The sequence below is a fragment of the Lasioglossum baleicum genome, chromosome 6 (genome assembly GCF_051020765.1).
Source record: "Lasioglossum baleicum chromosome 6, iyLasBale1, whole genome shotgun sequence".
Taxonomy (NCBI): domain Eukaryota; kingdom Metazoa; phylum Arthropoda; class Insecta; order Hymenoptera; family Halictidae; genus Lasioglossum; species Lasioglossum baleicum.
This window is the reverse complement of record NC_134934.1, coordinates 1,620,553-1,637,606: the sequence shown is the minus strand read 5'-3', so window position 1 is coordinate 1,637,606 and position 17,054 is coordinate 1,620,553. Positions and strand designations below refer to the sequence as shown.

The 17,054-nt window shown below is 46.1% G+C and overlaps 1 protein-coding gene across 3 annotated transcripts in view; it reads right to left on the bottom strand.

The window, feature by feature from the left end:
- Positions 1-17,054, bottom strand: part of Toll-6 (Toll-like receptor 6) — a 62,953-nt gene that overhangs the window by 1,075 nt on the left and 44,824 nt on the right. For all 3 annotated transcript variants that reach the window (XM_076426620.1, XM_076426621.1, XM_076426619.1), the window contains one exon: positions 715-785. The gene's annotated coding sequence lies outside the window, so the exon portion shown is untranslated. The remainder of the gene's footprint in view (positions 1-714; positions 786-17,054) is intronic.

Sequence of the window (17,054 nt, the reverse complement as noted above, 5' to 3'; positions counted from 1 at the left end):
GGACCGGTGGTTGGGAGCCACTGATCTATACATATGTATGTACCCCATTTTCAAGCATACAATGCTTTCCGTAAATGTCTGGACATTTCCATATGAAATATGAGATCACTTTTTATTATTTATTATATGCTCACAATAATTTTAAAAACACTAGGGATAAAAAAACTGGGGAGCAAATCAGAGAGTATCATACAAAATAATAATAAAATGAGAAAAACAAACAAAGAAAACATCATTTTGTGACAGTCTCTAATGCTTTGCTTAGAACAAGAAAAAGTTAAAATCACTGGTGCTATTTAGGTGTCCAGAACTGTCCAACTTGTTACAAACGGCAATGTACGCGAGAACACAGCGAGAACAAAATGTCCCCGGCAAAATTGAAATTTCTGAACGGTTCAGTTAAGGAAAGTCTGGCAAGAAATTAATAGAGGAGCTGGTTACACCGTGTCCGCCGGCGTAGAACGCTAAACGAGTCGAGTTACTTCGAGTTCCCGCCTCTGGAACGCTCGAAAATATCAGGAACTGTGTATCTCGTCTCTTTGATCTCGCAGTCTTGAAATATTAACGCGGTATCTCGAGCACGGCCACCGACGCGACGAAATCTCATGCAAAATCCCCGAAGTTTTGCCAGCTCGTGCAACTGGAAGCGATTCTCGGTTGCTCGGATCTCCCTTGCGGTCGAACAAAGAGGCAAAACCGATGTGCAAACCTCACCTTGCCCACTGCGATTTCCAATTACTTCATACGTAATGCGAATCGATAATACTTCTGGCAACAGTTCACATCTGAAACAGAAAATACGAGACAATCCATTAGACCAACTATACCTCACGTTGAACAGACACAATTATCAATTAACGTATTTCTAGAGGATCAAACTAAAGCAAAGTCCGGTAAAGTTTACTTTACCGGACTCAAAATTAGAACCTTTCTCCTACGAATTATGATGCATTTGGTATGTAATCCAGCAGATTTGTACCCGGCGCGGATGCAGATCGAAGTTTCGATCCTCTAGGATCAATAGTTGAGGAGCTATGGTCGCTTAAAGTTGAGCATCATAATTCGTAGGAGGAAGGCACAAATTTTGAGTCCGGTAAAGTAAAGAGCAGCTAAGCAATTGTTATACAGAGTTGGTTGCCAGACGGGCTGGAGTATTGACAATACTGAAAATCAATGGCTTCGCTGATTATTCTTTTGGAAAATTAAAAATTACAACGTCCACTTTCCGCTGGTAATAATCAATGTTGGTAAATCATGTCTGAACAGATGTGAAAACATGTTCAATCTGTTCAAACATCTGCGAACATATTAAAACTTCAAATGTGTTCAAACCTGTTCACATTTGTTCAAACTTGTTCATACAGATGTACATCTTTTCTCCGTAGTTCAACTAAATCGAACGCAGGATCATCGATCTAATTGCACAACGTATCATCGAATGTACGGATCTTCCGGTAAATCACTGCCGGTGCAGCAATGGTTCGGCGAGCCAATAAAACGAGACCGGCCCGAATCAAGCTTGTCCGGTGCTGCAATTCGTGTCGCGCACTTGTATCAATTTGTCCGGGCATCCACGGGAAGATGGACGAGGTAACGAGTACCCGAACGGACTTGCCGTCATATTCGTTCATCGGGGCGTAAGGAGGTTCAAGTAACCGGAATTGCAGCACGGGGACATTTCCAGAAGAGAGTCGCGATCTCGACACCAAAAAGCCCGCAGAGCTTTTTCCCCCGGAAATCCAGACAGGCCTTGTCTAGACGCGACAACCGCCGTGGAGAGAGAACGTGGAAATGCGTTCTGACGCAGGGGGAGGGCACAACCAAGCGGAAGTTTAAATGCATTTCTAAAAGCGCGTCCGACGAGCGGGGGAGTGAGCCTGTCGCCCGTACCCGCCTGTACCCGTGCAGATCTAAAAGAGGATCAGGGGGACGAACTGAAACGTATAGTATTAGGGAAACTGGAGGAACGACGATCGCTTGACGAGGGTCTGAAAGGATCCCGCCTACCCGAACCACTGTCCATTCAAAATCAACTACAATGCCTCAGATTTGTAACTGCTGGATACGGTTTTGGCAACATACTATTACTAGATCGCCTATCTTTCCCGTTTTTGTAGTTCCTCGGCTAACCCTTTTGCACTGGGAGAAGTTGGCTCGAACCCGATGTTTTCTTTACCAGACAAAATGAACGTTACGGTAAACACCAGAAAGAAACAAATTTCTATTTCTTGAAATAATTTAAAATTTGTTCATACATTATTTACTATACCAGTATCGTACTTGTACCATTTTCTACCGAGACTGTATTCAGCTGCGAATAAAATGAATATGTTGGATAAGATAGAAGACTGCTACATTGCCTATAAGATTTTACGATCCCGCTTGCAGTACATCTTCTTACAAACGTCCACATAAAGTTCCCATCGTTTTCAATGAGATTGCGTCGTCCCCGATAAATTGTTTCGGTGCAACATCGTACGTGCAACCTTGTCTACCGAAAAAACAAGACGGCCGGGAATGTGTCGGGAGTTAACTAGGTTGCGGAGTTATTAAAGAAGCCCCTCGGGCAAGAGAGCTCGGAACCCATCGCAATGAAAATTCTTTCGTCGGAAGGATCAACGGAGGCACGATTTATATATCGGTCGAAGGGAGGCGGGTAACGTACGATCGCGGTTATAGAATCTTGATGAACTACTGTTTCAAGACCGGCAGAAGTATATCGTGCAAAAAGCGTGACAGTGTCTCATCAGTTGCTAGTGGCGGCCGAGAGGGGTTTAAAACTTTCGAACCGCCTTCGATCAATCGGGCAAAAAGCTCAGGGCTCCGTCCGCAATAAACTGCGAGCTGTAAAGCGCCAGATGCATCGGTAGAAAAACGATAGGTGACCGTCGAATGGAAAAAGGAGGAGCTCGTCGTCGAGGTGGACGAATTACGGGATACGACGGCTGCGGGTTAGAACGGGCACCCGTGGATCCGATGTCCGGTAACTTTCTGCCCTCACCCCCCTCGAAACGCCGATTTAATTGAACCCGCTCTCGGAAAATTAATAATAAACGATGTCGTCCACTTAGCTGCACTTTAACGGCGCCGGACCGACGGATTTACAGCGGCGATCGAATTAAGCAGTTACCTTCTGCTTTTTTAAAACAGTTATATGTTTCGCTTAAACCATTTAGGTCGACCGCGCCGTATATGGCTAGGTTCATCAAACAAAATTTTCTTCAAGTTCTACTTGGGGAACAAGTCATTAAACGGTTTATTAAAATTGATTTATAGCAACCCTTCTTCATTAAATCATTAAATTCATTAAATAATATTTGATGCATACTACAATGATTGGAATCATTGGAATTTCACTTCACTCGGCTCGTTCGCTTGATGTCGCTAAAACATTATTCACAAATAATAAACACGGAACAAACGGAACAAACATAAAATACGACATCTATAATTACGAAACTTGTAAGTCACTATAGGAATGAAATGATTTTGTAATTCATAATACGACCTACACTTTGTAAGCATGAAACTTTTCATTTCAAAGTGTCCGAATGCTTTCGTGGCTCGCTGTGTGCACCTCTTTTTATGGATTATGTCGATACTGTTGCGGTGCAGCAGTTGCATTGATGTCGATATTTTAAGTATACGACAAACAGTATCAACGCGGTGACAACTCGCCCGTTGCTTCCTGCTTTCGTTTGTCAGCGAAGCCGACTGGGTCGTTTGTAAAATTATTCCGATGGATCGATCGCAGCCGGTTTTCGCGAGGAATCGGCCGTAAAGCTGGCGCAAATGTAATTACAACGTCAGCCGAGCAGCTAGCTGGATGCTCTCGCGAACAACGGAGGAAACAGCGCGTAAACAGCGAAGTTATTGATTGCGAAAAATCACTCCTGACCCGGTGCACACGTCGGACCCGCTCGGACATTTAGTGCAATTGGGCTGTTGCACCTGGAGCACCGTGTTTCCACTATATGTAGTTCGTTTCCTGCGGAGAGGATTGTTGTCGAGGCTTGTAAGGAGTTAGAATGCTGTAAAATGAGTAACTCGAAAAAAGCTTCAATGATACCTTGCAATCTCCAGAATGAAATGTAAATGCTTGACAGAATGTTACTCCCTTTTACGATCCGCGTACAAAAATGGTGTGAGTCGTTACAAGTGTGTGTTACATGTGTTGGAGTAAAATAAACCTGGTCAATGGCGACCGATACGTGAACGTGACGATAGCGGTATTGGTTCGCAATCTTAATGCGATCTGGTTTCCAAAAATTTCCCCGCAGCAATTAGTAACGCGAAACCTCCACCACTCCTTCCGAATGAAAGCAAAATGAACAAAAGAAAGAGGCCACTATCGTCAGGATAGGACCAATTGATTGCGTGCAATGTTTCCTGCAAAATCGACTGTGTAAATACTTTTTTGCAAGATAGGAAACAGTCTATTTCGGAGCTCCGAGGCTCGCCCAACACTTTGAACTTTGTCGTTCCCCGATTCCGCTCGGTTCCCGTCGTTGGATCCAATTTTGTGAGACTCTTGCACATTTCGCGGCTCGATGGAGCGCTTGCGCCGAGTCCTTTGACGGTCGCGTCTCAAAATATCGCCGGAACGTGACCCACTGCGTAACAAACCCCGCGGATTAGGTTGATCGGGTCCGTTCGTATCGGTGGAAATCAACGAAACCGAAGTTCACAGAGTACATAGAGCCTGCAATCGGGCGCGCTGTGAATCCGATGTTTTCATTACCAGGACAAATCGAATTCCCGGCGATTGTGTTACTTGATCGGCCGGGGCCGGCTTTATTTCCATTTTAGTTAACTAGCAACAGACACGGCCGCATAGTTCGGCGCTGGATGTGGTTTTGTCACTAACCGCTTCGAGGAAGACGACGAAATTCGACATTTAGCTCGCACATCTTCGCATGAACGGTTGAAAACACTTTTATGTGAAAATACACATCTGGAAGAAGAGTATGCAATACGTCGTTGCGAGTCCCATCGATCATTTATACTTGAAATTCTGTAATGATAGGAATTATATCGTGAGAAAAGAGAGACACAACTTACATAATACATCGTTAGACTTCAGCTTGATAATCTTTCTACGGTAAAAGAAACGTTAATGGGCTCGTTAATCTTGATGTATTAAGATAAACGTTAATGTGTATACATTAAGAGAAGAATGTTACGCATAAAACAGCTGCAAGTATGTGCACTCGAGATCGTAGCACATTTAACACTAGATTGATCGCTCAAATCTGTAACAATGATATCGATGATGAAGAATATCGCGGTCAATGATCGCGTTTCGTTGTTGCCAGAACGCGAGCAGATTCGCAGACATAGCGGTGCGCATCGATCCTCTCTTATTTGCATGTGCACGTGGCGCATAATTAATCACTCAGCCTGGCTCGGGCCAGCGCAACGCGCGATTGTATCTAATTGATAATATAATACGCCGGCAATCGCGGCCACTTTGTGACGGCGCGGGGGACATTCATAACGACGCGACAAGTTGATGCGACGTCATCACCGAAATTGTATGTCTGGCCGGGGAAGCGGGGCCGCGCGGGACGGTGAAAATTCTCACCTGGACTTCCGCGGTCCAACCGAATTGATGACCGACGAGTCGCGCGTCATTTCGGCCATTGAATGAGTCCCGTTGTCGACGACTAATTGAACCCCTGTGTCCGGACCGAGGCCGGTCGCGGGCCCGCTAATGGGTTTCTCAATATTCATACAGCCCGGAAAGTGCCCTACAGTGAACTGCGAGTTCCCGGCAACAACACGGCCGAACCGGGATTTTTATTAATTTTGTTTGCTGGATTCAATGAAGAGCCAGCAATTTATTCGGCGAGGCCGTTTTAGTAATTTGCGTCATTATTTTTAATGCGGATGATTAAAACGCTATATAAGTTTTCGAGCAATTTTTGACCCGGTGGGCTTCTCAATATTTATATTGTTTTAAAACTGATTTTCTGTTCCATTGATAAGTGGCACTGGTTCACATTGCTCCAACTATTACTTTCTAGTTTTCTGATACAAAATTAAGAACAGACTGAAAATCGGTGTTTTTATTCTAGTTTGCCGGGAGGAATTTTTCAGTGATTTCCGTAAGATAATCTGTGCATTAGCAGAATGATTCGCAGATAATGGCCCTCGGTCTATTGGATGCCCATCGAAGCTTTAACAGTAATTCGAAACAGCGCGTCGGCGATGGAGAAATACAATGCCGGGGGTTCGAGGGAAAATAAATTATCAATTTTGCGGATGAGTATCGTATTGCTCTCAGGACTATTCGAAGCGTTTCCTCGAGTATCGATGGGTATCGGAGGAAGTTAATGCGATTGTTCGGCCTCGATCAGGCAGAAGCACGCGTCCGCGATGAACTCGGTGTGTATAGTCCACAGGAAATCTTTGTCCATGGAGAGAGAGCGCGTGCAAGTGCTCGGAAAACATCGAGCGTTCGATCAAAAATAGATTTTCCACTCGTCGGCCGGGGTTTATTATCGAGGTATTGTACGCCGCGGCACAACTTTCCACGGACTTCTTGAACTTCCGGCTTTGCTGGCTCTCTATCTCTCTCTCTCTTACTCTCTCTTCTTCTCTATTCTCTCTCTCTCTCTCTCTTGCTTTCTCTTTGCCGCAGACCGCCCGCGGAAAACACAAAGACTGTCCATTTGCCATCTGATAATAATTGGAAAAGTTATCGCGGAGATGAAGTTTTCCCCGCGACTAACATCTACCGCGGACTATTCCTGTAATGTAAAATGGAGAAACTTTCGCATTGGGGAATAACTTCCGGTGCTTTTGAATGATATTACTTTCTCCGCGGCGCAAACACTCGCGCGGGCCGGCTTCTTCCGCGGTCTTCTTCCCGGCCGGAATTTCAATCAGCGATCCGTACGGGAGACCCTTCGCTGCCGGAGATCACTTTAATGCGACAGGATCGTGGCTGGATTGCGTGAATTACTTACGGCCGAGCCGGACTAGATATATACGTTCCCGTCTAACTTCGATCGTGCACTTTTGATACCTCCTTCTACGAAACAGAGATATCAATCTTCGCAATCGATCTCTACAGCCTCGAAGTAAGCATACGTATTTAAAATAAGATGCTGGTACAACGGTGACCAGTTCATTAACAAGATTAAAATATTCGTATCATGGTACACAAATGACCAAATCCATACCGTAACAAAAATTAATTTAATAAAACAAGAAGCGCATTCGAGACCACAAAATGAAGACTTTTTGGTCGAGCCAATAACTCTTGGTTCTAATAACAACACTGTACCAAAATCGGAAAACTAGGAACACAATTTTCGCCAACCAAAAAATTCTTCGTAATACATCAGGGTAAAAATACAGGTCCCGTTATCAGGCAGAAAGACCCTCTGCTAATAAGTAACGAAAAAACAAAGTAAGTTCCAGCAGCCGCGGTGGAGGAGGCTGCTCGAAAAAGGGGGATCATCAGCGCGCGCGTATCAGGGTATATTTATCTCTCCTTAATCGGTCGGTTTCGTTGCGGGCGAAAAAGAAACTAAATGCAGGCGAAATAAATGTCGGGGTGGTCGGGGGGCGTGAATTACAGCCGCGTGGTCGGTGTATCCGTAATCGTTCCTGTCGTGAATTAAAACTAGATGAAGATATCAGCAACGGTGGCGGAGGCAGGTTGGCCTGGCGAGCGTTGTTGTACGCGGGGGTGGTGGTCGGTGCCGGCGACAACGGTGGCAACATACAGCGAGAGTCCAGCGGAAATAATGAAACGTGCTAAGCGGTCTTGAAATACCACCACCCCCGTTCGGAGCGGAAAGTCCTTCCGTGTTTACAAACAAGTGGAACTGGTTCTGAAGGGACGAGAGGCCGGTAGAGTGGACACGCCCTAGCCCGTGGCTCTCGAGCGTGTGAAAGAGCCTCGGCCGATGAGATGAACAAAGAGCCACTGTCCTTTGTCTCAACCGTTCACGACAGAGTGAATATAATGCGAGCGTGTTAATTAAAGCCGATAGCGGAGGCCGCGGATAATCGTGCGTGTAGAAGGATCGAAAAAAAGTAAAAGAGAAGACAGAGGACAAGGACAGAAAGAAAATGAGTGAGAGAGAGAGAGAAGCACGAGGAAGATAACGACAAAAATAAAAAATATATATGAGAGAGGAGGAGAGACAGGAAGAGAGAAAGAGAAAAATCGAGAAAGAACAGAGGTTGGACCCGGCGGATTTATTCCGCAAAACGACGTCCAAAGACGCGGAGGGGAGGCCGGGCTGCAGCAACGTCGCGTCGTCGTCTCTAATAATCCCGGCACGTTAATTAATATCGCGCATAATAACCAAGTTTCGATTGCGTTCCGATTCGTATTAGTTTTATTGTCGGAATGACTGGCAATTAAGACATCGCGAGGGCCGAGGATCTGTGCGCAGCGATGCACCGCCGGCCATCATTAACCGCCATTACGGTTCCGCGATCGTCGTTAACGCAGTGTGAAATTGAAATCCCCTATTGTCCCGTGTCTATTAACATTCCGCGGGATGGATGGGCCACCGGCGACCCTGTTTCCGCGGCTAATAAGGGTATCCTAGCTTTTGGGGGATGCATTATTCCGCGGGTTCTTTCGATGGCCCGCGCGGATCCGTCGAAAACTTCGGCTCCAATATTCACGGCAGAACGGCGAAATCCAACCGGGCGGGATTTCACGGAGAGAGAGAAAACTTTCCCCGGCCGAACACATCCGACCCCGCGTCTCCATCCCCCTCTATCTGTACTTCGTGCTCGGTTCATTAAAATTGAAGGTTCCTCGTCGTTGCCGTTGCCAAGTCGAAAGTCTACAGAAACTCGCCCGATGTATCCACCATCCTCCCCTCTGCTGCTTCTTCTTCCTGTTCCCGCTCTTCTTTCGCCGGCTTTCCTCCAACCCCATGCCTCCCCCGCAGCCGACTCCCACACCGATAGCAGCGACGATAGTAACAAAACGTGACGCACGCGTTTCGTTTCGTTTCGCTGCGATGCTGCAACCTGGAAAGCGAATTGCCCCTGCCACACACCCGCGAAACGGAAAACACCCTCTCGCTGAGACGGGGACACCCCCCCGCAAACTTTTCAGAGGGGCCAGACCCCCAACCCTCTCGATATTCGAGGTCTACATGTAAATTCGGCCGAGTCTCCCCCTTTTTTCGGTCCAGCCCGTCCGAGAGGAAGTTGCTGCCATCCCCCGCTGTGTTGTGTTTCTGCGAGTGGCGTCCAACCAACTTTTCCGGGGTTGTCGCCCGAGAACGCCACTCCGGGGTTAGCCTGTGAAAACGATCGAGCTGTATCGCCCGGGACATCGGGAAACTTTCGAATTTTCTTAGGCTTACAAGTTCCACTGGGCGGATCCTCGAATATCGAGCTGGCCTGACAATAAACTTCGCGAATTCGTCGCAGGAAAATTACTGCGTATTTCACTGCCTAAAGGGGGCTCATCTTCGAAGGGATCCTCTTGGGATGTGCTATACCAACTCCGGACCCTGAACTTCCCTCCGGAATAATATTCAAAATTGTTTTCCGAAGTGGTGTTTGGGAATGATGCTGCGTTATTCTTTATGCGATCGATGCGGTAAAAATCTTGCTTATTGCCATTCTTTTAATATTTCCCTTATTCTCTTGTGAAGAGAAAAAGGTCACCGGATTTAACGATGAGGGAAGGTATTGCAACCCCTTTGAAAGCGAACGTTTTGCGTAGGAAGTGCGAATATCGTTTATCACTTCTGATGTGATCGACGTCACTAATGTGCCTTTCTTTTCATATTTTCTTTATTTTTAAGATCAAAAGAAGGTCACTTGTGTTGCAATATTGTTATCTTTTTATAAAATGAAACATTCTTGAGACAAGCTTTACTCTACATAGTAATCTTTTTAGATGACCTTTTAGATTGTCCCTTTGGACAATCGTGAAGGTGAGTTAATTGACGTTGACCAACCGGTTCGGGACTATAAAAGAAAATTTATTTTCATAGCTAACGAAGAAGACAAGCACGCGTTCGAAACGTATTTGGCTCGAAAGTAGTCGCTGGCAGCCCGGGCCAGGCTCGAGTGGGATTATTCGCGTTAATGCATTCAAGTGCCAAGACAATGGTAACGGTAAATTTTACACGCGAAGCGAGAAATGATAATAATAAAGGCGCCGCAATTGCAGTCGCGTTCCTCGTTTAAGAGGGACTCCGCTGACCCACAATCCGGCGAGTGCTCTCGGCCATTTCCCTGGGAAAATCTGACGGTTACCGAGTCCCCCGAAACCCACCGCGACGTATTTCATCCTCCCATTACACCTTAAGCTCTTGCATGTTTCAGAGCCTCATCATAAACACGGTTTTCGCGAGCCTCGCCGCGTAAAACAATAATGACAGAGGTTGTAGCGCGCGGCAGCAGGGAAATGAATTTCGAATGGTTCCCGAGTGAAAAGAGTATAGTCCGTTAAAACAAAACTTGCACGTTTGCTCGAGGAGCGTCGAATTCCTCGGTGTATTCTGGTCCTCGGACCTTTTGTGCCCAGACTTCATTTTCTGCACGGTCGATCACGCACACACACGTTGACCGATCGATTGCTCGGGCGCCTCGAGGAAGGAACGGAGAAATCATGGGGGATAAGTGTACAAGGATTTTCAGGGAGCTAAGAGAATAGCTGGCAAAGTGGACAGAGGCGGTCAAAAATCTCGTTTCGCGCTACGGACCATCGAAATCGAATGTGAACGAGCGAACACGGCCGCTGAGAGAGAGAGGAAAACCCCAGCCAAAATGGAGAACAGAAAGAGTTAGAGAGAGAGAGAGAGAGAGAGAGAGAGAGAGAGAGAGAGAGAGAGAGAGACGACCGAGAGAAAGAGGCGTGATCGGGAAAAGCGTCATTCAAATTTCGGCTCGTTGCACGCGCGCCGCGGCTTCTGAAGCGGAATGACACGACGGAATGACGTCGCCGCAATGGCTCGTTTTTTCGGTTCGACCGGCTATGAATGCGAATCTATCCGGTCGGAAGGCGCTGGCCTCGTTCGAGTAACGAGCGTTTCGAAAATGCGACCCCCGAACGGGAGTCGCAGCCCTTTCCGAACACTTTTACGCTCGATACGGTGCGTTAAAGGGATATTCGGCTCCACTGCCTCAAAAATATCGGTCTTTTTACGGTCCCGTGCTAAACGAGGCTGCCAAAATGTGTCCACAAAACGGTGTTCGTACATTCTCAAAATTGACGAAGGTATAACTTCAAATTTGGGTAGAACAATCAATTTTTTCGAGTCTGTATCCAGCGGATTGGCTGATGTGGTATCTCAAAATCCGTTGGACAGATCGACTTCAAACTTTCTGTGTACCCTCAGCATACCTGTAGCTGTAAGGGGTATAATAATTAAATTTGCACAACCTTTTGTTGCAATTTTATAATTGACGAAATATTTGAATAGTTCTTCTAAGAGACGTAATTTTGACATTTCCTGCATCAAGGGATTTGTGCATCGTGCTAAAACACAGACAATAGAGTACAATAAAATTCGATACTGGAAAGTTTGACGGTGACACAGTAAAAAATTCGAAAGTCAGCCATAGCAGCATCGCATTAGTTCCTCTTCGATCTTGCCTCTCATCGATCCTATTTTACCTACAAACGAGTTAGACCTCGTAGCGGAGAACCCAGAAATTACGCTCAGATATTGACAAAGTGATACATTACGCAGCCGCCAATCAGTATTGTTAAACGAAGCGTTCGATCGATCACCGGCAGCGGAATTCTTCCATTCGTGTAACGCACGTACGGAAAAAAGTGATCCTTTTTGTACGTCGGCCGCGGGAGAATTTCCGAAACACGAACTTTTTCCATTGTGAAAGAGTTCCGAGACGAGACGAGGATGGAGGGACTCGGAATCGACGCCGCAAATCGACGACGACGGTCGAATTTAGCGCGAGCACGCGCGCCTTAAATTTCTATTTGTAATTGCATGAGAACAGGGTGGAAAAGCCTCGGTCTGGAAAAAGCTGCAGAATAAAACAGAGGGGAACAAGGGACAGGTGAAAAAAGTGCGCGCGCGAGAGAGAGAGAGAGAGGGACGGAAGGGTGAACGACGGGATGCGCTGCATGGAAATTTCGGTTCGACTCCCGACCACTCTCTGGGAAAGTGAAATGACGCATAGGAATGACGACCTGCTGCAACGCTTGTTCCCTCCGTTTCGATTCGGCCATTTGTGCCGATCCCGGACCGGTCTATTCGGCCGGGCACAATGTAAGAGCACTTTTCATGCTAACGAATGTACCGTATTCCGATTTTGTCGTCCGGTTATCCGCCCTGCTAGCCATGATTTTCGTTTTTTCTCCCGCGAGCGAATGTCTCGAACCCGCCTCCTTCTCTTTTTTCTCTGTTTCGCGGTGTTTCCCCAGTTTTAATGCACATGGAAAACCGACAGCAAACAAATCCCAAGGCGGGTCCTCCCGGCATTTGCATCATCATCAGCCCTCTGCTACCCACGCCTGACCCCACCGTCCCTTTTCCACGGTGTTTTGATACCAGGCCGCGGCTGTTTCGCCGGCGGGTTCGAAATGCGCAATTTTCGAAAGCATTTCCGCGGGCTCCATCGACCCGCGGCTGCATACTGAACGATAATTGCATGCATGTAATTAACGCACGAAATGTATTCATCTCGAATATGCATGTGTAATATGCCCCGGCGGCCCCGCTCCGCGCCGACCCCATCGCCCACGACCTTCTCCGTTGTTTCAAATATCAACTGAAACTACTGGGAATCGTAATGGAAGCTTCTTATAACGATAATTACGCCAATCCCGGTTGGAACGAGGCTCTGCTGCCCCTAATGACGGTAAGACGCTATTGTACTTGGTTCGTTACCGCAAGACTCTTCTAAAGCAAAGTATTCTCGCGAATCAATCGAACACAAGACTCTTATGAATATTCAGTTGACAGTAGACGCATGTTCATAAAATGGAGGACAGACACAGGTGACATATAAATTTCGTTTGTTTCTTCCAAAAAATGCCAAAACTCACTATCCCTTGTTAGAAAGGATAGGAACGTTTCCTCGGTTAAACGGCTCCATGCAGAATTAATTCTGCGACGTGGATCCATCTGTGACGGCCGGCGATTCGCGTTTTATCGACGATCTTCCGTCGGTTTTTTCGTTCGGATAACCGCAGCCAACACCGTCCGCGTGTTTACGTTATTCGGGGCGTCACAGCCGGAATTTTATCGAGTGAAACTCTCCGACCGAGTAAAATACATTTTTCATAGTGACCGAACCGTTTCTATCCGATAACGATCGGCCAATATCGGCTGGGTCTGCGCAAGGTTGGACGCGGGCACAAATTTTTCCTTATCGCGGGACGCCATCTGCACGAACCTTCCCGTTTTACGAAATTTCGTGTGGCGTAGCGGAACCCGCCAAAAAAAGGACAAATACAACAGACCAGACAAAATTGGAAGAAAATAATAAAAGTCCCTTTAGCGCGAAAACGCTGTCGCGCTGCGCGTTTCTGTTGTTCGGCCCGGATACGAGCTCGTGCTCCTTCCTGAAAACTGGAACGTATGAATTTCCCATACAATATCATGGAGACGGCCGCCGCCTGCACGCTGACGTTTTCGTGTGTACTGACATAAAAGTGGCTATATAAAGTTCCTCCTTTCGCCGAACGTGAATTCCAGTATCTGCGGCTACGCGCGCGACCGAGTCGGCTGGAAAACCTTTGTCAAACAACGCGCTTTGACATGCTATGGAAATTGCGAATCGAAGTTTCTTATGCCCCACGGCGCGCGATATCGTAATACTAATCAAAAACGCTCGACTCGATCGCGCTCCGCCGATGGAAATTAGTTTGAGCGAGCGCCGTCGATTCGTTTTCGTCTGTTTCGTTCGATTCTCACGGACTCGCTTCGATATTGAACACAAAAGTATACTTCGAACAGCGCGGAAATTTTCAGACAATCTGTGTAATCGAATCCTGACATTCTTTACGAACACACTTTCTGCAGATATTCACACAAATCGTGTACGTGATTCTGAGAAATGGTTTTTACGTGGGAGATCGCATTTTGATCTTTTAATTATATTTTTATCTAATTTCCGAGGTTAGTCAGCGAATGGCAATTTTCAGAGGGTGCTTTCATTGAAAATTAGTTAGTTTAAAAGTTTTATCCAAAATCGAAGAAATGTGGTCGTAAAGTATATATTGCTAGTTATTTATATTAGACTGCTCTTTTAGTAGTTCTCCATAATCTGCTAAAACAATACTGCCGTAATACAGGCAGTTCACGCGTTAGCCATGAAACATTGATATTTTAAACCGGTGCGAAAATATTTGATGATCTACCACGTTCACACGTTACAAAACGAAGAAAATACAAGACTTTACAGTTTATAGTGTTATGATCGTTCTCCATTATTTTTCTTCAATTTTATATAGAGACAAGAGTTGAACTATCAACATTATTAAGTATCAACGACATATTTCTTTACTAGAAAAATTGCACCGATTTAGGACTGCAGTTCATACAAGATTTCAAGACTCGAATCTAATATGGTGATTAGCTATCCGAATTGTGTGTATTAACCATACTAATCGAGACACATCGCTCTTCCCAATAAGCATACGCAGTGACCCGAAATCAATGAGCGCCCTCTGATATTAATAATACCCCCATTTCGATCCATGAGATCAGTGGCGCCCTGTTTCGAGTACACAGCTCGCCAAACACCACGGGAATTTGATTCGAAGTCAGTGAATCGGCAGGACCCTCTATCAGAGATATGTAGCCATAGATCATAGCGGTACGGCTCGTTGAAAGTCATCGATCGCATTTTTATGTGATTATTTTTTATCGGATTTTAATAGGAAGTATTATTCAAAAGCAATTTTATGATGAACAGACAAAGGCGAAATTTCCTACAATAATTAAAAGAAAAGTACTTGTACAACGTGTACGTTACATGTCGACGTGATTTGATGCATTTATGATAGGAATGAACACATAAGTAAGAATTATTAAAAGAGTACATTTTTGTTTAACTTCTATGTCTTGAAATTAACTTATCAGATTTAAATTCTGCAAGAAGGATCAGCAGTCTATTCGCAACACTCCCCGAGAATTTTGTTAACCATTTTGCCTAATTATGTAAATTTGTGGCGTCGAACCTATTAACCTAATGAACATAAAAAGCTCATTACCGAGCCCGCGCCTATCCTCCCCCAACATAAAAACGTAACTCTCGAGCTCCAGGTGCTAAAAGCACTCGACTAAAAGTGTCCCAGATTTTTCGAATCAAAGAGTGATCAACCGCGATACGGACCTCGTTCCGCAAAGGTTTGCTCGCAGGATTTTGTGATGTATCAGATAACTAATTCTCCGGTCCCCTAGAAATCGAGAGACACATTCTCGGAGCAAGTCCACGAGCGAATTTCGAGTTTACGAGAGGCTCGAGGCTGGAAGCCGAAACACCGAGCTCTGTTCGGTCGTCGTAAAACTCGGATGAAAACGCGGAACGCGACACCGGAAGAGGGGGATCGCGGACAAATACTTTTTCGCAAAAATATAAAAAGAGGTTGGGGGTGCGGGAGGTACACTATCTATCTGTGGTTTCGAGGGACAGGAGGGTGCAGAGACCTTTCGGTGAGTCGGACGATAAATCCCGGGGCTCGAAGGACTTTTACATTGTGTCGGGTCGGATAGCTCAATTCGTATCAGGATCACGATGAACGGCGGATCAGAATGATGAGAACACGAGGTCACGATTCCTGCGGGCCAGACCGAAATTTCTGGGACATCGTCGTTCGAGCAAAGAAGAACCGTACGCCGGCTCTTCTTCTTCCGCCATACGTCCACGTCCGAACGATTCGCTGTGTTCCCACTTAGCTTCGACACGGGAAAAAAGAGCTGCAAAGTCCACGATCGATCAGCCTTTATTTGTCAACGGAGACCGTCGCGTCGTGCTCGTTCAAAGATTAATACGCCAGCGATCCCGAAATCCCTGTATTTGCGAGCTGTTCGGTGAGTCGATTTTGTTTCTCCAAACGGGGACGCTGTGTTTCATTGGGTCGAGTGGATAGTTCGAGTGAGAGGCTGATATTAGTGAACAATAAAGGCGAATAATGTCTAAAGATGTTTCAGTGCGGCCTGGTTCGCTCTTGTTTATCCCGTATTGAATTTCAAGGTGAAGAGGTCATCCTTGTGATGAGTAGAATAAAACGCAATAAAAAAATTCTTCACCTTTTAACCTTGAAATTAATTTAGCTTTGTTATATCCATTTCTACCAGACCGAGGATGTAAAGTCACGCTATACTTTCTTTTCAACCAAACAACCATTTTTCTGTTAATACAGACGACTGATCAGAAGTTTCGGTAAATCCCAGGAGAGCCCAGAGTAATTAAAGTTGAGTAGCGCGGCGGCTGTCGATGCAGGATCTCATTTTCAGAAAAAAGCGCGTTATAGAGAGGGATGTAGCGACGACGGGGTTGCAGGTTTAACAGCTAATGCAATCGCGCGACTGGTTTGATGTATGCGCTGCGGAAGGCCGGTGGAAATTCAAAGCACCATCATAACGCCGGCTGCGCGCAGGAACGAGCAGCAGCGCCATGAAAATATTGTGGATTACGTTTTTTCGACGTAACACGTAATTTCACGGTGTTTCACAGAGAGACAGGCTAGTTACTTTGCCCTCGGTCCCTTTTGACGCTGTCGCGAGCGCGCGTTCGCTCGTTCCCGCTCGTTCCCGCGCGAGCGCGCTACCAACGACGATGGGGGAAACGCGAAAGAGTTTGTCCATCCATTCTACTTCCGGTGACGAGCTCATAGTACGATGCCTCATAGTATGAGCCTCGTACACAGAGGCCAGACGCGTCATTGGCCGGACGATAAATCCGACTCCCTGTTCACTCGGTCAAGGGGAAGTTACGCGGCTCCTCGTTGAATTGTGTTGCTCCGACGTTGCTCCGCGTTCTGCTATCTCCCTCTCTATACCACCTCACCCCCTTTTTCTAGTTTCTACTCTTTTGTAGCAGTCTCAATTACCACCGTCGCTAATTTAGGGTAGTGAATA